The following is an 18282-nucleotide window of genomic DNA, read 5'->3' on the forward strand; positions in this document are numbered from 1 at the left end:
GGAATCTGTATTGATCTGCCAGCTGAGGTCTTTTTCATGTGGAACCTAAATTTGACATTTCAAATTGAACCTGACTCTTGAATAGCTCATGCAATTTTAGGACTGGCAGTGATTTTAGATGGAACCTAGGACAGTACCTCAAAGGGGAAACTGAGTCTCAAGACATGGAAGTGACTTGCCTAATGTAACACAGGGGATCAATAGTAAAGCCAGGGCTAGGACTCGGTTCTAATGTTTAGGTCACGATCCCAGGCTGCAGGACCGTTTCCTTTTGCCGGACCCAGATCCTGTCCATGAGCCAATGTTGTCAGGCCACACCAATCTCATCTGGACCTTGGCTTCAAAGGGGGTAGTTGGAAGAAAGTGTGCAGGAGGGAGCATGGTGCTTGGGGAGGAGGAAACCAATCTTATAAGAAGTAGCCAAGAAACTGCTTCTCTCGTTCTATACATAGGCCCGGGGAAGGTACAAGATCGTGCCTCAAATGCATCGTCTCCGTTTGGAGAGATTTGTCTTTCCTAAGAAGCAAGGGGATAATATCTGAGTTTGGGGATAATATCTGAGAGGTTAAGTGATATAAGACTTGAAAAACACATACATTGTTTAAGACATTGAGACATGGAGTGTTTGAAGCATTTCACTCAGGGATTTATTTCTCCATGAAGTGAAGAATATGAGGATGGAATGAAACTCCACCAGATAGATTTGGGCAGTTGAAGGCAATGGTGGGATGGCACCCTCTCTTAATGGTAGTCAAGAATAGGACCTGGATTGGAGAGAAATGAAAATTGCCTGGAAGTATAGCAGGAAGGGTCCCACAGAATAGGAGATTCGATTCCTCAATTCAAATGCAAGATGCCCTAGCAGCCCCTACCAGCCCCATCTCAGTGATCAGTTAACGCCTTGGCATGAGCTATTACTGCAAGTTCCTGACCTGCAGGGAACTGGGCAGATGAAGAGGGCTTCCTGGTCAAGGCTGGGAAAGACGCACTCTGCCTGCTTCACACAGCCCAGATGACAGATTGTAGAGCTGTGGTCCATGGAATACAAAGCATCACCTCACCTTCCCATTCTCAAATATAGGCTCTTGCATCCCCTTGTTAATGGGAAAGGATCCACTGAGGAGAATGATGAGGACCCCAGTCATACAATGAACAGTCACATTACTCATCTGTACCTTCAACACAATGAACACAATGTGCCAAGTGCTATTCTAGGCACTAGGCTACAAGGGTGACTAAGGCACAGCCCTGCCTGAGTTGGGCACATCTAGCAGGGGAGACAGATGCCCACAGAGCTAACTGTAATGAAATTGGATAAAGACTATACAAAGGGAAGAAAAATGAACTAAAATTTTCTACTAACCTACTATGATCCAGTAACTTTAATCTATTCATTCATTAACTCATTCAAAAGATATTTATTAAATGTCTGCAGGAGCTGTGCTAAGAATACAAAGATGAGTAGAAAAGATATTTTCCCTTGAAGGAATCGCATACTACAAGGGAAAGATAAATGGGTAAACAGTAAGTTAAAAAATATTATTTCAGAATGCAGTGCATGCAAAGAAGATATTCTAAGGAGTCAATTCTCATCTCAAAATGTCTTGAGTTTTAGATAAGAGAGTACATACTGTATGAGTCTATTTATATGGAGTTCTAGAATAAGCAGAACTAATCTATGAAAAAAATCAAAACAGCGATGGTGTTTGGCAGGGAGGGCTGTGGTGGCAGTTCTCTGGACTGGGAAGGAACATGAGAAAACTTCCTGGGTGATAGTAATATTCTAGATCTTGATAAGGGTTTGGTTATTAATGTCAAATTTCATTGAAGGTCAAAACTCACTAACGATTTGTTTATTTTATTGTTTGAAAGTTTCACCTAAAGAAGAACTCTAAACAAATATTAAACTCTAGATAATGATATACATGATGAATATTTGGGGGGAGGTATACTTACATCTGCAACTTACTTTGAATTGTATCCAAAAAATAAGATAGGTAGTTGGATGGATAGAGAAATAAATAGATGAATAGAGATGTGTTAAAGCACACCCAGTAAAATATCAATCATAGAATCTAGGTAGTGGGTATACAGGTGCATAATGCTTTCAACTTTTCTGAGAGTTTGAAAATTTTCAAAATGAAATATTACAGGAGTAGGGAGTGAGTCTTGAAGATGAAATAGAAATTCCCCCAGGCAAACAGGATGAGAAAAGACTAACCTAACACCATTTTCAACTTCCCAACCCTCATTTGCCTTTCCAGCCACCTCTATGGAGTCTGAAATAGCCAAATATTTACTTACCTCCTTGCTGCCCAGGGTAGCCACGTGGCACAGTTCTGGCCAATGAAGCATTAAAAGAACTCTGCTGGTTTTTCTGGAAAGGCTTTTGCTGAGTTGGTGCTGCCCTTTCCTGACCTGGCTCCAAATGTGGTACATGGGGCTGCAGCAACCCCTTGCAACCATAAAGGCAACTCGAAATGAACCAGCCTCCTGCCCTGACTTTATTGAGCCACAGAACCAACCAGTGTCAGCAGCCACCCATCTTCAGACTTCTTGCTGTGTTAGAAAAATAAATCCTTATTTGTTTTAGCCACTGTTGGTCAAGTTTTCTGTTACTTGCAGCTGAAACATACTCAGCACAAGGCAGAAGTGTAGAAGAGCCTGGTTTTCCAGTAATTGCAAGCAATCTGATGGCTAAATACAGAGTTTAGGGAGGAAAACATGGAATAGGAGATGTAGCCATAGAAATAAGAGGTAGAAATAAGAAGTCAGACCCTGGAGGGCTCTTTATGCCATGCTAAGGGCTCTGGATTCTCAGAAGGTAGTAGAACATGGGGGTCACTGGATCAGACTGCCTTTTAGAGCAGTGGTTATCAAACTTTTCACAAGATTAGAATCATCTGGCATTATTTCCAAGTCACACGTCCAGAGATTCTGACGTTAGATGTTATTGTTGCCTTGGCCATATTCTCTCCTCTATCTGTAGCTCCTATGACCAGTTCCATGCACACAGACAGCTTCTTGTCTCAATGCCTCTAATTCTCTGCCTGATAGCTTTCTCTGGTCACACAAGCATGCTGGGCGAACCCCTGAGGGAGGCCAGAAATATCAGAGATTTAATGCTCCCAAGAGCAACCTTGGACCGATGAGCAACAGGAGCTGGTAGATAAATACTCCGGTTTCCTCGCTTAGGAGGAATCTGAATTGTGTAAGAGAATTCTGAAGTGTGTGCCTCGCAGCCTCTCAGATCCCTTTGGTGTTGAGTCCCACTTACCCACAGAGATAACCTTCTCATTAATATACCTTTTGTTGGCTTTTCTTTCTTCCCTGTTTCCCTTCCTTAACCCCCCACCAGTGCACTATTGGGATCACCATTCAAACTCCTGGCACACAAATCCTTGTCTAAGGCTCTGCTTTTGGCAGAATCCAAACTAAGACACTGATTCAGAAACCTGGGGTGGGGCCCGGGAATCTGCATTTTAGACACTGCCACTCTAAGTCTTCAGAGACGTGGACTCAGTCACAGTTGCTCTACCACAAGTAACATTTCCTGTTGACGCTGTCAGACAAATTAGTAGATTAGAGTGAAATTTTTCAGTGTCAAGCAGATTTTTCAGTTGAGTTAAAACCAAGAGATTTAGCAAATTGTATAGCTAATTCAGTTAATCTATGAAAAGTTTTCAAACATAAGCATTTTCAAAGTAAGACCTAACTACAATGGCCTCAAAGCAGCTCACAACATTGAAAGTGGTAATCAGGGGATTGTCAAAACCCCATTACATAAATAAATAAGATAAAGAAAGAATCCTGAATGTTCCTTACCTCATACACCCAGAATAATTTTATTTCTAAATTTAGTAATATTTAGTATCTATTCATTTAGTTGGTTTCAACTGAGGGGATTTATCTTTTCTGGAAAAAGAAAAAAAAGCAAAACTAGATCTTATCAGCTGAAGCAATAATTTTAATTGTGTTCAGGTGCCAGGTAAAAGCTGTCCCCTGTTGCTTTAACATTCTATTACTAGAAGAGATTGTTCAAACGTTTTGATACCATTACTTGCCCTCAAACTAGGATCCAGGGAGGAGGAACTGGGGAAAAAGTGAACACAAGAGGAGCCAGAGTGGGTTGTTGGATTCCTCTGATGAGGCCAACTCAAGGGCCATGCGCATCTGGCCCTCTTCTTAAAAAGCCCAGGTAAGCCCTAGTTGGTTCAGCTCAATGGCTAAAGCATCAGCCTTCAGACTGAAGGGTCCCAGGTTGGATTCCAGTCAAGGGCACATGCCCAGGTTTCGGGCTCGGTCGCCAGTAGGGGGCATGCAGGAGGCAGCCGATCAATGATTCTCTCTCATCACAGATGTTTCTTATCTCTCTCCCTCTCTGAAATAAATAAAAACATATATTATTTTAAAAAGGCCAGGTAAGGTGACCAAAACAAGAAAGATAGTGTCCCTGATTGTAAGCTGTCACTCGTGAATTTTGAGAAGCATCATTTAAAGATGTTTCCAACTGCAGTTCCAGAGGGTCAACTATTCCCAACAAAGACTTTCGAGTTGCCTGGAACACTAGCACCTCACTAGTGTTGGTGAGCAGCACACACTGTTCCCTGCACCTGCAGTTGCCCCAGCATCGCATTCAGTCGGGTGGCCTAGTTTCTGTGCCTTTGTCAGGAGGAACCACAGCGTTGTGCCCTGAAGTTATAAGAAGGGATTATACCTAATGCCATTGAAGACAGAATATTAGGGAGACTTCCAGTCAAAATCTTCTCTGCAACCCTTCCTGCTGATATTACTTCCCTTGCTATTGTGGGGGAAATGAAAATACAAGTTTTTCAGAAAGTGTGGGCTATGGGCAAAGTTGCTGACTGATGGAGGATAAAGGAAGAATGCAAAAATACCGCCGAATCAGCGTTTCTTTAATCCTAACAGAAGGGACATAGGGAAGGTCTGCATCTCGACTCCTTGGATTAGCATTCCCTAGGTGTGCTTTCCTGCGGTGGAAGAGTGAGTTTTTACTCAGAGGAAGCATGCAATGCCGCCACCTGAAAGTCGCAGGAAAAACCGAGGAAGAGGGCATTTTGACCAAACAGGAAAATAAGGAACAACTTTACCTATCCCTTGAGTTACAAGGGAAAAGGTTACTCACCAACCACAGACATTTCTTCGAGAGCCTACTACTTAGTATTTGCCAGGTGTTTTTCTGGTAATACAGAGATTCCAAGAGGAATCTAGCACAGTCTTAGCCCTGGAGAAATTCACAGTGTAGTCAACGAAAATGACAAGAACCTAAAAGATAAATAACAATCTGAGCATGCATATGCTATGTGATAAATGGCAACAGTATGGGCCAATAACATTATTAAGGCTCAGATAGATATCTCTTACTAATATACGAGGCATACCTCTTCCTTAGGATATGTTATTACTGGGGGCGTATAGGAAAGATAGAAACTTAATTGCTTAGAGTAATTTTCATGTTTGCACATACATGCATAATGACATTATTGATCCTGGATGTGAGCTATCAGCAGAAGCAGTTGTGAAACCTGATGGGAGTTTGCACCTGGCAGCCAGGTTTCCCGCGTCATCAAGGAGCCACAGAAAGAACCCAAAAGAGCCTACAGCTCCCGGGCTGTGGCTGTGACTTAGAATGCTTACCAAACGGAATTAAAGCTGCTAGAAGATCAAGAGAGTTTGAACGACAGTATACAGCAGCATCGAATAGGGAGGAGATTGCTTCCTTTATCTCCAGCCATCAAAGCGCTTCACAGATCAATATTAGGAGCTGCGTTTTATAAATCACATCATCACGGGAGATTGTGAATTGGCATGAAGGAAAAAAAGAGAAAAGTTTATCCTTATTTTTTCTTCAAGAAATCTATTCAATGTGAAACTCAGGAGCTATTATTCGCCCCCCAAATAATTGTGCACATTAAAGAAAAGAATACTCTGTTCATTTACTGTGCTCATAAGGACAATGTCAGAATTCTTAAAAAGTTTTGATTAAAGTGTTTTTAAACAGTAAAAATAACAACAATATTTCCAATAAAATAATGAATTTCTTTCTGTTAGCTGTTTACTCCCATAACTGAATAATAATAGCACATCAAAGCCACTGGTCGTAATTAAATGATTTGTGAACATAGGTTAACAAATTAGTGCATCATGAAGTGCAATTGTCTAGTTAGGATAAAAATGCTAGTCTTACCTAAGAGACTGACAAGATGTTAAAACAGGAAGGAATGGGTAAAAGCATCATGGAAAAATTAGAATATCTACAGTAATATCATTTTTTTTTCTGCTACCTGCTTGAGAGGGGCTAAGAGCATTTTCCAGATCTTATATATACTCACACTGGTTTAACTATAGTCAAGAGAAGAGAAAACAACCAATAACTGTGGGCATGTTGTTTTCAGGGTGAATGGGGAGCTACTCAAGTAACTGAATTATTTGTAGTTTTCATATGACAACCACCAGCATTTCAGTCTTCTGAAGGCACTGAAGGGAACGTTCCCTTGAATTCCCCTTTTGCTCATGTCGGAACTAAGATTTTAAAAGGAAAAACAAACAAACAAACAAAAAACTCATCTCTCACCCTTACTATTAAGCATTTTCTATTTACCATCCATTTATTCACTACATATTTACTGGGCACCTACTATATGCCAAGCAAAGCATTAGGTTTTTTGAGGGACATGATGATGCATAAAGCATAGATCTTTTCTCTAAGAGTTTGCTTTTTAATTAGAGAAATGAGGCCATACAGCTATAAACAGTAGGTGGTAGAGACAAAGTACTGTAGGATTTCAAGAGAGAGACTGATAACTTCCCCCGGGGGAAATAAAGCCAGAGTGTCAAGGGCTTGGTCTTGACCCATGGGAAGTGATGGGGATGAAAGGCTTTGCAGACAGAGGAAGTGGCCTGCACAAAGGCACATGTAATTTATTATTTATTCTGCCACCAGTTGGGAAGTTTAATCCTAATTAGATCCCAGAAAAGAAGCCAATTTTGTGCTTATTTCCATTGGCAATGGAAGCATTGGGCAGCTGAAAAAATTTGCTCTCACAACAGCCAGTAACTTAGTGGCCCAGCAGGGGTTTGGAGGTTCCAGAATTCTTTTAATCCTCAGTGATCATTTAAACAACTGAGCCCCCTAAATATATACAAATCTCGTATTTGAATGGATTTGGAAAAATAAAGAGGCCCGTGAAATGCACACAACACTCTTTCCTTTTCAGTCTCTAAGCAATGCTTGCGATATTGGAGGGCACTTTAGGTCCCCATTATAGCTCCTCTGAACAGGGAAAGCACTCTCTCAGTCCTTCCTCGTTTTTTACTCCACTAACATATCCTCCCTGCTGCCTTGGGAAACAGCCTCAAATTGCTGGCTAAACACAAAGTAAGGATGTGTTGAAGGAAGTTTCCTGTTCTGCCCATTAGTTGCAAGAGTTGCCAACAGTTGCTGGGCCGCATATATGTGTGTGCAAGTGTAAATGTTATAGCAAAGATCAAACTGGTTATTCATTCAAGTCAGGGCGAACAGGAAGAAACTATCAGCAAAGAAAAGTGATTTCCTTTTGGGCTTTTGCTCTGAAAGCTAAAATTTGTGTAATTAAATGAGACCTTCTGCCCTATCACTGGCACAAAGATGTTTTCACTTCACACCAGGGACCCCACAGCAAGTGAGCCATTAATACTCAGTCTCAAAACCTAAACCTGCCATCGGTTCAGTTATCCTTGCTGTGGTCATTCAGACCTTGCATCTGGCCACTGTTGTTCATCTCTCCAACCTAATATCATAAGCCAGTTTTCTTTTTTAACCTTTACAGTGAACGATAATTAGGCACACCTTTGGAAGAATGTATTTTCCAGAATGAGTTGCCTGAGTAAAGAGAGAGTTAAAAAAAAAAAAAACTTGAAAGTGATTCAAATGGGAGCCATGAAGTAATTAAAAGTTTGTAAAAGAAAGTTTCTTTCATGTGAACAGAACTGGGTTAGGATGACAGGAGTAAGGAGCACCTAGGGCAGAGGGGAATGTTGGCTTTCATCACTGTAATCGCTGCTCAGACTGCTTTTATAACTTACTGATGCAATCTGTCTGGTAGGGCCTCACAAGCTGTCCCCCTGACATCAAATGCCCACTCGAGTAGGCAGGAGAACTGTTGTTATTGCAGGCAGGAGTGGTGGTTTGCAGGCCTGCTCAATCACCAACCTGATGTGGGAGGTTTTGTGAAAGTCACTTCCTAGTCTTCAGTTCTCGCCTCTGTAAAATGAGACTATTGGACTAAATGAGTTTTAAGAAGGGAGACTGCATAATTCACTGTAAAAACCAGGACATTCTTTTATTTAAAATATATTTCTATTGATTTCAGAGAGGAAGAAAAAGGGAGATAGTAATATCAATGATGAGAATCATTGATTGGCTGCCTCCTAAATGTACCCGCACTGGAGATTGAGCCTGCAACCCGGCATATGCCCTGACAGGGAATCAAATCAATCACTGAGCCATCCCCCTGCCAGGCTAAAAACTGGGGCATTCTTGCCAGGACAAATGTTAAACTAGACAGGATGTCTGCACAGCAAGTCAGGATGCATGGGCATAACCATCTCAAAGTCCCCTTATACACGGGAGCTTGTGATTCCCAAGGCTCTGCTCCTAAGAGTAAACCCAAAACTTCCAATGGCTCTAAAATTTAAAGGGAAAACAGACTCAGTAACATAAAAAATAACTACTTTGGAAAAGATATTTTAAATGAAATTTTAATATTATAGAAGGGAGAGGTAGAAGCAATCTCATGTTAGAAATTAAGAATCACTTTAAATTGTTTAGGAAGGGGTATTGAATTATTTCTTAGAATCTTTTGAGATATATCTCTCTATACATATACCAAAAGAAAGATATAGTCTATCACCTATCAATATATCTACCTAATTTGCATATAAAGTCATCTGAAATCAAAGTCAACTTTCTGCAATAGGCAAAATAAAGCAAAATATCATCAAAGAACAAAGCAAGACTTAGCCAAAATTGCAGTGAATTAGGCATTTTAGGCCAATTTTTCTATAATGCTCTCTATTAAATTCCTAGTCTATAATATACATTCTATCATTATAAATTATCCTAACTTTTTAAAACTTTAATCTAAGACTTTGCCTAGACTGAGAATGTAGGACTCGCAACACTTCCATAACACAGATGCTCATAATAATGTGGGCTTTCAGCATCTTTAACATCCAGAGATCTAACGTGGTGGAGTGATTGGTTTATGATTGGTTTGGGAGTTAGGTTTGGGGGTTTTGCAGTTTCTCCACCCATTCGCCATTTTAACCTGGGACATTTAATGATTGATCTTTTGTATAAATTGCTTTCCTGACGATGTTAGTGTTGAAATAAAAGACCACCTTTGAAAAAAAATTCTGGAAATATTCTGAAAATCTCAGCATAAGGAAGGGCATTCTAAAGACCAGAAGTTGCCAGTACTGAAGTAGACTTACCTGTAAGAAGGGAACTCCCATCACCAAAAGAATTTCAGTGAGTCCTAGGTGGCCATCCCTGAGGGTCACAATGGAGACAATTTCTCATTGGATGAGAGCCTACATAGGGTGGCCTCTGTGGTACCAGCCAGTTCTAAGACTCACCAGTTTTGTGAATCTAAGGCTTGCAGCGGTTCTCAACCCGTGGGTCGCCACCCCTTTGGCGGTCGAACGACCCTTTCACAGGGGTCGCCTAAGACCATCCTGCATATCAGATATTTACATGACGATTCATAACAGTAGCGACATTACAGTTATGAAGTAGCAACGAAAATAATTTTATGGTTGGGTCACAACATGAGGAACTGTATTTAAAGGACCAGAAGGTTGAGAACCACTGGCTTAGAGGATTCTGACTCTGAATCAGTAGCTAAAATGTCATCTAACACCATCCCATGGGGCAGCCTATTTGCCACACTAACATCTCCCCACAGAACGCCACCGCTCTAAGTGTCCTGCGTGTGCTGATGTTTAATTGCTTTTTTTGCTACTTGGCCCAGAATGGAGCTGAGTTTTATTTCAACTAAAGCAATTTTAATACATCTGGGAGAAACAAAAAGGTATAATAATGCACCTTGGGTCTATGAAAAGATCACATTGTTTTATAGCAGTCCATAGTGAAAAGGAAGCACATTGGCACACATAACAAAAATTCTATCTCAGTCATTTAATATTCAGTGCAAGGCCAGAGGAAGTAAAATCAGACCTGGATTCCGTTCAACACCCAGGTCAGTGGTGCAATGTGGGCAAATGATGAGCGTTTCCGTTCATTTACATTGGCAGATTTCCAAGGCCACTCCACATCTGTACTGTGAAGCTTCTGTGGGCAGGCAGTGGGGCAGAAGACATGCAATGCTCTCCACAATGTTGTGGTGACACTTCTGGGGCGAACCATCGGGCCTCTGCTCACTGCTTGCAGCTAACTCGGCGACTCAAGGAAAAACCCATCGCTCTTGGGGAACCTCAGAGCTATACTTCACAGCGAAACTGAGCAGGATAAGGAAGGCGGGTGACACAGGAAGGTGGAGGGGTGAGCTGGAAAAAAACCCCCAGTGTCTGAGGGTATTGGATGGGGTTTGCCAAAGAAATTAGCTTTACAGAGATAACCGCTCAAGAGAACTCTCTTTTCCTTTACAAGGCTGGACACTACAAATTTAGAATGCATGTAGTTTTAAAACAAGGACTGATACGAATGGTAATTTTCTTCCTCGTTGGTCATTAAATGAATATCTTTTTTCTTTTTTTAAACTATCAGAGGAACATTGCACATGGCAGGCTGGCTCTCGAGCAGCCATGCCTCAGCTTCCCCCGGGGTTTGCTTTTTCTGCAAGTCTGATGAATATCTTTTTAAGTGACCTTTGGCATCTCCAGGAATGGTCTTCCTAGAAATGTTGAGAGTAAAGAGGAACAAGAGTCAACTGTTCTCTTTGGATCTGAGAGTGTCTAAATAAGTCAGCTTGTAATCACCAAAAATGTTCCTTGAAAAACGAACTAAATAAAAGGCAGGTAACAAATTAACTCTCTAAGAATGAAATGTACTGAACAGATAGATTAAGTCAAGGTTAAGAACAAGTATTTATTCTGATTTACAGGCTTTCGTGGGACTCTGTTGGCAGCACATAAAGTAGCCATGCTCAGAGGCACTTACTCACGGTGTTCTTTGTCGATATATGGTAGGGCCATCACACAAAGCATTTGGCCCCAGTAGAACAGACATGGGATCCAAAGGCCTAAATAAGCAACCGACCTTCGATGTGGCCTTGAGTAAATCATTTAACTTTCTAATCCTTGTCGACAAAATCTGAGCTAATAAAATCTATTTAACTGGTTGCTATGGTGATTGAATTTTATAATTAATCTAATTATTTGAACATTTAAATGCATATTTAAAATGTACCAGGCATAAAGGATCTAAGTAGACATTTCTCCAAAGACATACAAATGTCCAATAAGCACTTGAAAAGATATCCAATATCATTAGCCATCAGGGAAATGAAAATCAAAACCACAATCAGATACCACTAATATCTACTAGACCAGCTATAATAAAAAAGACATATAATAAAAAGTACTGGTGAGGATGTGAAGAAATTGCAACCCTCAGACACTACTAGTGGGAATGTAAAATGATGCAGCCACTCTGGAAAATAGTCTGGTAGTTCCTCAAAAAGTTAAACATAGAGTTATCATAAGACCCAGCAATTCTGCTCCTAGGTATGTTCCCAAGAAAAACTGAGAACATATTCCCACACAAAAACTTGTACATGAATGTTCATAGCAGCATTATTCATAATGGCCAAAAAAGTAAAAATAACCCAAATGTCCATCATGTGACAAATAAATAAATAAAATGTGGTATATCCCTATAATGAAATATTATTTGGCAATAGAAAGGAATACAGTATTGACACATGCTACAATGTGGATGAACCTTGAAAACATTATACTAAGTGAAAGAAACCAATCACAAAAGACCACATATTGTGTGATTCCATATATATGAAACTAGTGCCCCGGTGCACAGATTCATGCACTTTGAACGGAAATTAATTAGAAGGTTGCCAGTGGGGCGGGACTGGGCGAGATGGAGCCCTGGAGCCAACCTCCCACAGTCCCTCCCCAGCCCGCCATACCTGGGCCAGCACCGGGGCTCAAAGGCTGTCTGTGGAGTGAGCGGGGTCCCTCCGGCAGGTGGGATCCCTTGGCCTGGCCCGCGGGGATCGGTCTGAAACCACCTCTTTGACATCTCCCAAGGGGTCCTGGATTGTGAAAGGGCAGTTCTCAGGTGATGCACCCCAGAATAGGGCTCCCTCCTCTCTGGTTCCGGGTGCGTCACCTGAGAACCGCAGCTGCCAAGACAACACAGCTCAGGAGTTCCTGTGTTGAGCGTCTGCCCCCTGATGGTCAGTGTGCATCATAGCTACTGTTCAGATGGTCGGATGGTCACTTAGCCATATATATATATATATATATATATATATATATATATATATATATATCTCCAAAATAGGCAAGACATTAGAGACAGAAACTGAATTAGTGGTTGCCTGGGGCTCATAGGGGATGGGGGAGGGAGTATGGGGGGTGACAGATAAAGGATATGGGATTTCTTTTGGGGGTAATAAATATGTTCTAAAATTGATTGTGGTGATGGTTGTACAACTCTATGATTATAGGAAAAGCCATTGAATCATATACTTTAAACGGGCGAAGTGTATGTTATGTAAATTATATCTCAATACAGCTATTTAAAAAAATCTGTCAGGTAATTTGCTAGGCACTCAATACATAACAAATGTGAAATGCACATGGTATGTGCTTAATAAATACAATGCAAACACAAAATGCCTCATTTATTTTGAATAAAGGGAAAAAAACTTTTGAAAGGAACACAAGTGCATGTGAATTATAAAAGCCTAAATTAATGAGCTAATTAGGAATAAAGTAACCATAACTAAGGCATATCAGCATGTAGTATTGTACTGGGATAGCATTAAACTGTACTTGAGTGTACAGTAAGGCAAAGCTGTTAGTGGCAATAATACTGGTAATACACTATTGAGTCGCAGTGGTATTTAAACAGAAAGCGAAGGCCATTATAAACTACACCTGAGAAGCAAAGACAAAGAGATAAAATGACAGTTTATTGCAAGTGAATAGGACACGTGCCTCTACCTCTTTACTGTCTCTTGGCTGTTATATTCTGAATAGGCATATTCCCCTACTTCCCTGCCTTCCCTAACACAATAAAACAGAAGCCTTGCCTTTGCCCATCCTGACATTTAAAAAAATGAACAATGTATACTTCCCTAGTCTTTGACTTTTCCCATTCTCTTGTTAGCCACAGGAGGCAATCATTTTACAACCTAAAAGCTAATGCTACTCTCAGAATTATTGATGGGCATGGATTCCTTAGAAGAAGTCACTGCCCATATCCTGCTGAAGTAAGGGGTGAACAGCCTGGGAAAATATGCTACCAGAGCTTTCAGTGGCCCAAGATCTTAGCATTCTTCTCTATGCTTGACATTACAGATAGAGCAAGGCATCCTGGGGTAGCACATTCACACAAGCAAAGGCAGATCTGTGGAATATTTTATACATTTAACATGTGTCTCCCTGGAGGAAGAACTGGTGTAAGGACCAAAACTCTGGATAGAAATCATATGTGGGTTCAAGAAACATTTTCTTAAAAATGATAAGAGAAAAAGAGAGAGACCGCTGTATCAAGACACAACAAGAAAGAGTTGAGGTTAGAGGTAAGAAACAAAGAGAGGGAGGTGGGACAGGATGGGGAAAGAATACAATGGAGGCTGTTACTGTATTTAAAAGTCACTAGAAAGAGCAATGTTAACTTTAACCACCAAAGAGAAAAAGACCTTTTTCAGGTATACCCTTTCATAAAATGAGATGGTGGCAAGAGAAAGTGAAATATCTTAAAAGTTAATGTATGTTAAGAAAAAAAATAAGGTAGTTAGCAGAGAATAAAGAAGGCACTTCAAAGTACTAAAGAGATAATGAGTGGATATAAAATTATTCATATTGATATGACAAGGGGATGGGACTTGTGCGCCCAGAAGGCCATGACAAGGATTGATGTGCAGCACTGGGAACAGAAGGAGGACAAAAGTGAACCATGCAATAAAAACTGAGGCCAAAATTGACTACTCAATGAGTTTGGCTACAGAAGAACAGTCCAGAAAGACAAAGTAAAATCAGATTCAATGACAGGTGTAAGAAAGAGAGGAGTAACTAAGATGCACCCCAAAAAGAAGCAAATTTAAATGAAATTCCAAAGCATTTACTGAAAGGCTTACATGATTTTGAAGAAATGTAAAGCATAAGCGTTTAGTTGGGAAGAGCAAGAATTTGGGACTAGAACTCAAGTTCTAAGTCTGAAAACAAATATTCAGTTTGCAATTTATAAATCAGTTTGTGTTCTTCCTTTTTATTCACTGGGTTTCTTTGTTTGGCTTTGTAACTGGGAAATACTTTCCCACAGAAGCAATGTAATAACTGGTGGCTAAGTTCCAAAAGTGACCCACCAAAGTCTATTTAACTATTAAAACTCTACCTTCACAATAATTCTACTAAAATCAGCCAAAGTCCTAGGAGAAAGAAGTGACAAATGCAAGGTAGAAGAGGAGGAGAAACAAGAAGAGGAAATGGAAGGGAACGAAAGATGAAAGAAGGTTTTCTCTTTTCCTCTCAGACACAGTTTCAAGCCCTAACTCCAATATTGATGTTTCTGCTTAGGTATCGGGAAGATGTTGAATTCATGGTCAGCTCTACAGCATCAAAGATTAATTCCCTTTAATTTTCCCAGAGAGAGATCATTGGAGTTTTAAAAAGCGTGAAGGAGGATACCTGGTAGTGACCTCCTGTATGACAGCTGTCCTAACCTCTCCCAGCCTCATCTCTTTCTTGATTCTCTAAAGGATCCAGTATTTTGACTTAGGGCTTCTACTGGGTCTTGGTGTACAAGGGAAAGGTAGCTGTTTGTCAGTTTTTAAATTTAAGAACTGGGTTGTTAATTAAAATAGTTGTTGTTTATTATTAGTAGTTTCTTTTGTGGTTCTTACTCTGCCACTTAAAAGAAAAATTGAAGTAGGTAAAGACATATTTCAGTAATTCCCACAGCTAAAAGGATAGGTGGACAAATTTTTGTTTTCCTCGTTCATTGTAGAAAATTATAGACAGTGACAGAGACAGTGCCAGGAAATAAATGGATTCCCTCTGTGAGTGTGGCACTGGGACTGAACAACAGTAAGCCCAACTATTTTTGTACCAAACATTTTTGTCACTGAAGAAATCCAGCTGTTTGACCAATATCTTCAAAAACCTGGCATAGTCAGAATAGAGCTTACCTGTGGGGAATTGGGTTGGGCGATTGGGGAGATAAATGGCAAGAGGAACCCTCCACAGGTGCTGGAAATAGTATATGTCTATAACTAAATGGTGGTTACATATATACATGTACATGTGTAAACATTCATCTAGCTGTACACTTAAGATCTGTGTGTATGTATGTCATATATACAAACAATCTCAGGTTGTTGGCATCATATAAACCGAACATCTAGAGTCAACTGGATTTTCATTTTACTCTCAGATATTTTTATATGCTTTTTAAAATCATTTAAGCTTATTACATATTTAGACGGTGAGTGCATAAACACAGCAAGTCAAACTCTGGCAAGCTGGCAGATATTTATTTTTTATTTTTCCAATTGGAATGATTTTCCCATTTTCAATCCCTAAAAGTTGGACATTTAAGTAGCCTCCAATTTTTCACTATTATGACTCACTAGAGGCCCAGTGCATGAAATTCATGGGGGGGGTGGGGGGGTCCCCTCAACCTGGCCTGCACCCTCTCGCAATCCAGGAGCCCTCAGGGGATGTCCAACTGCCAGTTTAGGCCTGATCCCGCAGGGATCCTGGCAGTCGGACATCCTCTCGCAATCCGGGACTGCTGGCTCCTAACTGCTTGCTTGCCTGCCTGCCTGATCACCCCTAACCAATCTGCCTGCCTGCCTGCCTGATCACCCCTAATCACTCTGCCTGCCTGCCTGATGCCCCTAACTGATCGCCTGCCTGCCTGATCACCCCAAATTGCCTCTTCCTTGGACCCTGCCACCGCAGCTCTGTCCGGGATGACATCCGGAAGGTCGTTCAGCTGTCTGGTCTAATTAGCCTATTACACTTTTATTATTATAGATAGATTGTACATGAATTTTGTGTGTATCTTTCATTATTAACTAAAGATAAAGTTCCAGGAAGCTGACTGTCAGTGATCTGAAGATAAGAAGATGACATGCAAACCCTGTGTCAACAGTTATCTACAAGTTAAATGGGAACAATGTGTCTCAAACAAATAAGACTTTGGTCAAACACTGTTTAGACCATTTGGACCACCTTAGCATAAAAGACTCAGAATGATGCTTTGTCTCATCTTTAAAAATATTGGAGTTTGGAGAAACCCAAAAGAAAATGTGAGCATCCAGATATTCTGCTTTTCTAAGTATATACCCAGGCCAAATTTTCCTCTCCAAAAACTTAATCTCAGTCTTTAATTGTAAATATCAGAATTGGGGACTTTTCCAAAATCTTAAAATACTTTTTTTTTTTTTTTTGGTTAATCCTCACCCAAGGATACTTTTCCACTGATTTTTAGAGAGAGTAGAAGGGAGGGGAAAGACACAGCACTCCTTGACCAGAGCCAGAGACTGCAACTGAGGTTCTTGCCCTTGACCAGAAGCGAACTGGGGACCCTTCAGTCCTTGGGCCTATGCTCTATCCACTGAGCCAAACCAGCTAGGTCTTATACTTTTTTAAAAAATGTTGATTTAACTTCTTATAAAAATGCATCTCTCATTATCATCTACATCGTGATCTAAACTCTTTCTGATTTGGACTATATTGTATAGGCAGTATTTTTATTGTATAGGCCAGTGATGGCGAACCTATGACACGCGTGTCAGAGGTGACACGCGTGTCAGAGGTGACAAGCGAACTCATTTTTTTGGTTGATTTTTCTTTGTTAAATGGCATTTAAATATATAAGATAAATATCAAAAATATAAGTCTTTGTTTTACTATGGTTGCAAATATCAAAAAATGTCTATATGTGACACAGCACCAGAGTTAAGTTAGGGTTTTTCAAAATGCTGACACGCTGAGCTCAAAAGGTTCGCCATCACTGGTATAGGCAGTATTGACTAATTAGTTGTTTGCAGGCGTGCTTACTTTAACATTAGGCAGAACTGCTTTCTTTCTGCCCTTCTTGAATTTATATTTTGTTTTATAGAAGCTATATTTTGGTTGGCAGCAGCAAGTCAAACCTCAGCCTCCACTTGCATTTCTCTAACCTCTCAGTACAATAGTGTAGACATTTGTTTGTGAACACAATATTGTAACATATCTGTAATTTTGGTTGGAGTCCAGTTCATCTGTTACAATTTAGTGATGTTCTAAGCTTTTACTTAAGTCTCATAGACCCTAGAATGACTTCATGTCTTGGCTGAGCTTCAGAGTTTCAACATACACAGATGGATCCAAACATATTCCCCCTACTATGCTGGGCTGTTTCCAGCAGTTACTGGGGTATGAAAAACATCCAAACTGGCAAACTTCAGAAAGAGCAGGAATTTTTTGTCAGGAATATTTTGCTTCATTGTGACAAAAAGCCAACCTGTTCCCCTGTTTAAAATATGCAGTAGAGTGATTTTAGCTTCTGAAATTTTCAATTCTGCGTATGAATCTATTTTGAGAAAAAGGCACACACACACACACAAAAGGAGTCCTATCAACTCTCTTAAGTTTAGTAATTGTGCGGTGCTCTGAAGCTAATGGCACTGGTCTGCAACCTTGCAATCTTCACCTAGGTAAGTGCTTAGAATGCCAGTGGCCAAGCTTACACCTCCCTTCTCCTCACAATCAGGCTAGCAAGAAAGGATTCTTCCCTGCCAAAACTTAAAAGCTCCGGGGCGGGGGGACCTAAAGACACCAGGATTTACAGGTCCTATCAGTGCGAAGCCAACTTGAAGCCTCATCAACCTAAGATGAAGTCTTCTGGCCCTAATATTCTGTGGAACCTGGTATTTCCAATTAGCTTGTTATTGTCAAACTAGAGGCCTAGTGCACCAATTAGTGCACATTGAAAGGAAATTAATTAGAAGAAATATTTTAGAGGCCGGGGAGGGACCGAGGGAGGGCTCCAGGTCGTGTCCAGCCCATCTCTCCCAGTCCTGT

The 18282-nt window shown here is 40.5% G+C and overlaps 1 non-coding gene across 1 annotated transcript; it reads right to left on the reverse strand.

The window, feature by feature from the left end:
- Positions 1-10773: 10773 nt before the first annotated feature.
- On the reverse strand, positions 10774-10908 carry LOC118657178. Its single transcript, XR_004967906.1, has one exon.
- Between the last annotated feature and the right edge of the window lie 7374 nt (positions 10909-18282).

Source organism: Myotis myotis, unplaced genomic scaffold (assembly GCF_014108235.1).
Source record: "Myotis myotis isolate mMyoMyo1 unplaced genomic scaffold, mMyoMyo1.p scaffold_m19_p_5, whole genome shotgun sequence".
Lineage (NCBI taxonomy): Eukaryota > Metazoa > Chordata > Mammalia > Chiroptera > Vespertilionidae > Myotis > Myotis myotis.